Source organism: Phyllostomus discolor, chromosome 1 (genome assembly GCF_004126475.2).
Source record: "Phyllostomus discolor isolate MPI-MPIP mPhyDis1 chromosome 1, mPhyDis1.pri.v3, whole genome shotgun sequence".
Lineage (NCBI taxonomy): Eukaryota > Metazoa > Chordata > Mammalia > Chiroptera > Phyllostomidae > Phyllostomus > Phyllostomus discolor.
The window spans coordinates 6,509,806-6,517,383 of record NC_040903.2 but is presented as its reverse complement, the minus strand read 5'-3'; the positions used below and the strand labels follow the sequence as shown (position 1 = coordinate 6,517,383).

General features: G+C 43.5%; 1 long non-coding RNA gene across 1 annotated transcript; it reads left to right on the top strand.

The window, feature by feature from the left end:
• Window positions 1-877: 877 nt before the first annotated feature.
• On the top strand, window positions 878-7,307 carry LOC118499060. The gene is made up of 2 exons (XR_004901561.1): window positions 878-1,015; window positions 7,197-7,307. It is a non-coding gene; the product is annotated as an uncharacterized LOC118499060 (long non-coding RNA).
• The last annotated feature ends 271 nt before the right edge of the window (window positions 7,308-7,578 follow it).

The window sequence follows — 7,578 nt, the reverse complement described above, 5'->3', positions numbered from 1 at the left end:
GTGTATTGGAAGTAGGCATTATGGGGTCTTACTTAGTCCTTTGAGGTCAGGGGAAGTTTTCCAGATGAAGTAAGTCTAAGGAAGAAAGTGGGGAATAGAATACTCTAGAAAGAAGGAGCATGAGTGTAAGCAAAAGATCATATGGTTGAGTATATCTGCAATTTTAAGGCATGTGGCTAGAGCAGGGAACAAAAGGTCAAATGACAAAATGCCATGTGGGCCTTTTTTAAGTAAAAACAATTGACTTTCCATAATGGTCTGCATGCAGAGCCAAGGAGGTCATGGTCACTTGGCTGGTGCTAGCATGCCTAGCAGCAAGTCCACAACTGTCATATCCCCCTGTACGAAGGCCCTCACCTACCAGGGTGATACAGTCATTGTGTGGTGCTCCGCAGGACTTGCACTGAAGGGCAGGCACAACAGAAAAGTGGAGACTTTAAACTGTCCATGCTATTCAGTTGAAAGAGAGTACCTAGGGTAGCAATACGTTCTCCATCAATGATAGCTCTACCACTTACTAGAAATGTATCAGAGTTGGACAGTGTAAGCTTTGAAGTCTCTTCCAAACCAGAGTAGCTTAATCTGTGTTCACTATTCCTCTTGGTGGACATCTATTTAGTCATCTGTAAGAAAGAATGCAAGGCCAAACTGGTGATTTTTCTGAAAGTTTTCACCAACAACCTTATTTATAAATTCTTTCCTCTCCACTTACCCCAGGATGAACCCAATCTTATAAATGTTTCATCTATTAGACAAATTATAATTATCAAATACTAATGTTTAACTTGATATTTCAGTACTATAAAACAAACAGCAGTATTGTGATTTAACTAGAGAGTTCTGCATATTAAAACTGGCTTGTACTCTGCCATGTAGGAATTCAAGATTAAACACCTCCATAAAAAATACTCTTCCAGTTCCCCACCAGCAATGACAGCCTAGGCATTTGAGTGATACAGAGGAAGCTGGATCCCCTCAAGATTTTGAAGACATGCCCTGAGGAGAGCAAGGAAAGGTGAGCATGCATGGTGAGGAAGAACTTTTGAAGAAGAACATTTGAGGGTGATGTTGAAAACAGTCTGTGGTCGCAGGGAAGCCCAAAGTACCATGGGATGTATGGGTGTGCAGGGCTGACTTAGAGAGTAGATGGGTCTTCGAGTTGACTACTCATTTGACTTTGACGAAGGGCAAGTACTTCAGCACTGTGAGCCTCATTTCCTCTTCTGTGTACCAGACCAACGAACCTGAGCTGGAAAATGGTGTCAAAAAGATTAAATGAAATAGTGCATGCATAGCAACTAACTATGCTTGGCACACAGTAGGTTTGCAAAGGTTTGTTATGACTACAGTAGTAATCACAACAATGACAGTGATAGTTTATCAAGAGGTTTAGATACCAAGGCGCTGTTTAATTTGTTTACTGTGCAGAAAGTTGTGAGCCTTTATTGCTCTAATGACAGATGAGTTTAGAAGCTGCCTAGGGATAGTGTGCAGTTGTCATTGTAGATAATAAAAGCAGAAATGAGAGGAGAATTAATGAGGAAACCAGACAAATACAGAATGCTGGGCCATCATCTGTCTGGACCGCATCAGTGCAGGAGAGGGAAGGGATGACGTAAGTGTTTATTTCTAACTCTGCCTCTCCGAGAATGCTGAGTGTTTTCCGTCTGGCTTCTGTTTTTAGAGCTCCCAACACACCTGGACTCAAAACAGCATTCTTTCTAAACCTTTTGATGCTCTTGTTGTTGGCTTGCATCCCTAAAGCACCTGTGAGCATGGTGATGTTTTTGGTACACCGGTAGGAAGGTTATATGCGCCCTAAGAGGTAGGAAATGTGGCACAGAAATTGATCTTCTATGAGTTAAACCAGAAAGCCAGTACAGCTAATATGAGATATGCAGAGTCACTTCCCAAAACAGAGTGGGCCCCAGGCCAGCAGGATGGGGGCTAACCTCAATGAAAATATTCAAGTATCTACAGAAAAATTGTTTTTGTCAGAAGGAAACTGATCGGAATGGGAACATATAAAAAGAGAACCACAGAGGCAATAGGTGAAGTGTGAGTCAAGCCATTTCCAAGGTCATGCAGCTCGTCCAATAAATTGAAATGTCATGGATGCTGATCACCTTGAGGAAAAACCCCCCAAATCTTTCACATGACTCATGAGACCCTACATGACTTAGTCCCAGCACATCTCAGCCCCACCCCCCACTCAGTCCGCTCTCACCCTCACCCTGGCCTTCTTGCTACTTATACAATGGTTGTTTTCTTGGCTAATGATTCTCTTTCCCCTAATATTGTGTGGCTCCTTCACTCACTTAATTGCTTAAATTTAACTCCACAGGGAAGTCTTTTCTCACCATCCAATCTAAAGTCCATTCAACAAAGAGCCAGGACCCAACCACATACTCATAACTTGTAGAATGGTCAGACTTTGTCCTGACACCCATAAAAACAATGCCAAAAAAAATCAAGTGCAAAACCAAGCAAACATCATGCCAGGAAGAGCTGCTTTAAAAAGTTGAAAGAGAGAGACGCAGTGCACAACATAAAGCTGGTAAAATATCTAGTCTCACAGATGGCAATGCTGCAGCAATATATCCTGAACCAGGAGAAAATCATCCAGAAGACGCTTATTTATTGGAGCAGGGTTTTATTGTCATGAATCTGGCTTGCTAAAGCAAGTGAGTATCTTCCAGAATATTTATTCACTCAGTCCTTTATCTGTATTTAGTAAAATTTTTAGTTTCTTTTCCCAGCTCAACATTTTTGAGATCTTGATCTTACCAACTGTGGTTTAAAAAATCATGGATCTTTGAGAAAATAACTCTGTTCCATTCCGATTTGGCACAACAACCACTCCAAATGGAAAATGGAGATCCTCAGATGTCCCTATACTCCCAAATCCAGCAAATGGTCTTTGCCCTAATAGCAGTCTCACCAAGCAAGTTTTTCATTATGACTTGGCTTTTCACACGGGTCTACAAGGAAAAGAAAGAATTAAAAATGTGCCCCTGAACTTTCTGTCTTCGTATTCCAATTACATTTCTCACTGTTGATCGATATATAGCACAAATAGTCCATTGAGTATTTAACTTGTGCCTTTGTCTTTGTGTGTTTGTACCTTTAGGACTGTAGAAAAAAAGTCTTTCATGAGCACTCTGATGGGAATGGGAGAGACAGGTGTGTGGATCTTTACATCAGGATGTAAAGAGAGGAAATGATGAGGTATTTTTAGTTACCAGCTTCTGAGCCCCTCCCAATGTTCAATGTGCACCATCTGGAGAAATGTAAAGAATGGAAGATGTGTGTGTATATGTGTGCATTTTGCTATTCCAGAATGTTTTTGGGGAGACAGAGCTGGGAGGAAAATGTGGTTGGACTTCTCGTGGATGCTTTGAGACTGAGAAAAGGATGAGGGTAGTCCATGTTCCAGCGTTGTACCTCTGAGGACGTGGCGGTTGGGGAAGAATGGCCCTAAGAACCTATCTTGGGAACAAAATTCATAGCATCTCTGGTCAAGTTTGGTGCTAGAGAAGTAAACCCATCCTTCTCTAAAGGATCCTCAGAGTCTGCATAAGGAGCTGACCCAGTGAAACCATCCAGTGAGTGAATCTTGAGTCAATTTGAATAATCTGAAGTCCAGAAATGGATGGTGGTGCAAGCACTCTGAGAGAGTGAAGAGCTTCACACCCGTTACAAATGAACTGGCATCTCATGTACCCTTCTCTACCCTCACTCAACACTCAGAGAAATCAGGACTCTGATCTTGCCCAGTGCAAGATCAATCCTGTGACGGTGAACACCAGGGGGATGTCATCCTCCCAACTGTTGTCCAGTCTCTAGGAATAACACCCACCACCCTGTAGTCTCTTCCTTGATTTCAACTTAAGACCAGTGCTGGCCCTGGTCAGCATGACTCAGTTGGTTGGAGCATCATCCTGCAACTGAAAAGTCCCCAGTTTGATTCTCAGTCAGGGCACATGCCCAGGTTGTGGGCTCATTCCCCAGTTAGGATGCATGCAAGGGGCAGGGGATTGATGTTTCTCTCTCACATTGATGATTCTCTCTCACATTGATGATTCTTTCTCTCTCTCCCTCCCCATTCTCCAGAGTGAGAATAAAATAAACCTTTAAAAAACACCAAGGCTGGCCTCAGAACTTTCACAATTAGCTATAGTTTCTAGGAGTATCCCAGCCAAAAAAAAAAAAAAATTAACTCCCTCTTTGTTCTGGAAATACTTTTATTAGGGAAAAGAGGTTTCTAATAAAAGTAAAATACAATAAACTGGAAGGTAGATGTTATTGACTTTGTAGGCAAGAAAACTGAAGCTCAGAAAGTTAAGGAAATCTTCCCCGCCAGTCAGCTAGCAGATGACAGTTCCAACCTCAGTCCCCAAACCTAATGCTGCTTCTACCAAGCCAAGTTATTTGAAGTCACAAGAAGACTTAGCTGTTATACAAAGACATAATCCACTTACTCTTTTAAAAGTGGCACCTACTGTGTGCCAAACTTCACGTTAGGTCCTGGGGATCGCAGTTCCAGTCCTGAGGAAGAGAATTGTTCTGAGATAAAGGGAAGCACTTTCTCCGGGGCTTACTCATGGCAGGTGCTTATACATGTGGTTTTCCACAGGGGCAGAGCAATGCAGGTAGAGAAAGGAAAGCTTCTTGAAAAGACAAATCTGGGTTTCGGATACAACATTTAAAGCAAATAGTGGCATATAGGTTTGAAACAGGTTGTGAGCAAGGTCAAGGAACAACAAGCTTCCTGTTCTACTTAAAGAATAAGGGGCATGCTTCGGGAGTGAAGAAGCATGCGATTATGCGCAACTTCAGGAATTAAAACAGAACGTTGAGTCCTTGGGAGCACCCCAGAAGGGAAACAGGATCTAAAGATCAAGAACCCAGCTTGAAAAATTCTAACATTCTAGAACCTCAGTTGCTTCCTTCCTGTTGGGATTCTTACTCTTTCCACCCTTCTTCTTGTAGAAAGTAGCATTAAAATCCTTAATTCAAAAAAGATCCTTTGAGCGTATGCTTGGCAGCACCAAAACAGGGAGATAAATAGACCTGAACTAATTCTGAATGCACGGTGGTGGCCATTTTGAAGAAGATCAGAAGAAAACTGAATCTCTGGAGCCTGCGATAAGAAACCCACATAAACAGAGGAAGTAGGCCCGGCTTGGGAGGGAGCCCTGGGGACAAACAATGGGTAAGTCCTCTCCCAGGCTCTGGGCTAAGGATGCAGGAATCCTGCTATACACTCCTGCCTCTGGATGTCTGAACTTTGTTTTCTAATCCAACATTCCTAAAGCCTTTCATCTGTATTTCTGGACTCAGCCTGTTGCCGCAGCAGAGCCTGTTGGCTGTTTAATGATAGTTTAATGAGGTCTTGGAGTGTCCTGAAGGAAGGCTGCTGGCCTGCAGCTTTCCCTTTAAGGAGGGGGCCTTTGAATCTAGGTCTGCATTAAGTATGAATCAAGCTTTCTGTCTGTGTCTGGTGCACACATGAGTGAAATCCGCCTCCATATCAGTCGTTCCTGGAGGGGATTTTTTCCCTGCATTACACCTTCAGAATGCCATCTTCTTTTCTCTGGCAAGCCTGGATACATGATTAATATTTTAAGCCTCCCAGGTTCCGCTTTCCCTAGTTTCAAAAGTGCCTGGATGTTGGACTTTTAAAAAATGTATTTATCTCCCCATCCAGACGGCGGAGGAGGAATTGCAAGTAGAAGGCAGAGCCACTGGGGCCAAAACAAATCCGGGCAAATCTTTAAATTGCTTCTGCAGTCACCTGGGCTTTCTTTCATTAGCATCTCAGATGCCACTTCTCTCCCCTGCTGACCTTAATTTTGGAAAGAAAGAGAGTCAAGTTTTAGGAGGGCATTAAATCTTTTCCTTCCAAAATGTAGACTTGACATGCATGGTGAGTGAGCATTGTCAGCTCAGTTCAGAGAGAAATCTCCCTGGCTTCTCTGTCTGCCCTGGGTACCACCATCCTCCCCAGCTCAGCTCTCCGGAGATTCCTCTAATTTCTCCCTCCCGTGAGCTGCTCCTCTTCTCCAGGAAGCACGAAGCAGTTTTCCCCCACAAAGGCTTCTTGCATTCACCTCACGGATGGCTGCAGGCGTCTGGTTTTCTCCCCATCCACAGACTCCTTGCAGCATGGCTCCTGTGCTCAAAGAGCAGAAAGAGCCTTAACGATGAAGGCAGAAAGGATTGACCGTGCACCCCAGGATCTGGGGCCCCAGTGCTTATGTTCAAATTCAGCTCTGACAGGAATTCCCAAGCTGGGGCGTGTCTCCTGCTCCCATTAAGCTTGAGTGTCTTTTCCCATAAAATTAGAGATGGGAGGATAATAAACAAATAATAAAAAGTAAATAAGCAGTAAATGAGAATACAAGCCTGATTGAAATGTCGCAAAACATGTGCAAACTATTGCACAGATCTATTGTGCATGCCGATTGCACAGACACCTGGAGTTCGGGAGTGTGTGACCAGAAAGATGCTCCCTAAGTTCCCTCCACCTCTAAATTCCCAAGTGTTGATTCATATAACAGATAGCCATCTATTGAACAACCATGTCTGTGTTGGGTGGTAAAGGCACAAAGAAAAACGAGGAGCACTGTCTCCTTGTGTAGTGTTCACAGTCTAGTGAGTCAGACAAAGTCACCAACACCTACAGGAGACACTCTGGTCACTGCCTTACACTCAGCCAAGGACCCAGGACAATGGAAGCCTGTCTGTCACTGGGAAAAGTACCCTGACTCATTTCCCAGGACACACTGAATGTTTGCGACCAGTAGATACCTGTCTATTACACCAGGTGCTTCTGTCCCCACCAGCATTTGATTGAACACTCCTTACCCTGATTGCACTGAATCAAAGATCGCTACGTGTTGACAGTGGATTATAAGGGGTCGGGATGGTAAAAACAGCTGCAGAGACAGCTGCCTTCAAAGTGCAGTGCTGCAGAGCAGGACAAGGGTAGGACTTGAGAGCTGAGGGACAGGTGTAAGTCGTGACACTCCCTGGTTCTGTGAGTTTGGGCAACACACTTGACCTATCTGACACTGTGCCCCACCTTTTACGATGGAGATAAGTCTACCTGCTTGTCAACAGTATTGTGAGAAATAAATCAGATAATGCATATGAAAATATTTTTTGGATTGTCAACCCTTTCATAATGTTAGTTTCAGAGCCTGGAACAAGAAAGAGCTAAAGAAAAGTCGTGGAAGCAATAAAGACAAAACGTGAGGGAGGAAAGCAAGAAGAGGAGAAATAGTATACTCACAGGTGGCATTTTTTTTTATTTTTTTAAAGATGTGTGGCTGTCCTAGAGATCTTTCTGTTTTTGTTTTTGTTTTAAGATTTTATATATTTTATTTATTTTTAGAGAGGGAAGGGAAGGGAGAAAGAGAAAGAGAGAGAGAAACATCAATGTGCGGTTACTGGGAGTCATGGCCTGCAACCCAGGCATATACCCTGGCTGGGAATCAAACCTGCAACACTCTGGTTCGCAGCCCGCACTCAATCCACTGAGCTATGCCAGCCAGGGCTATACTCACAGGTGGC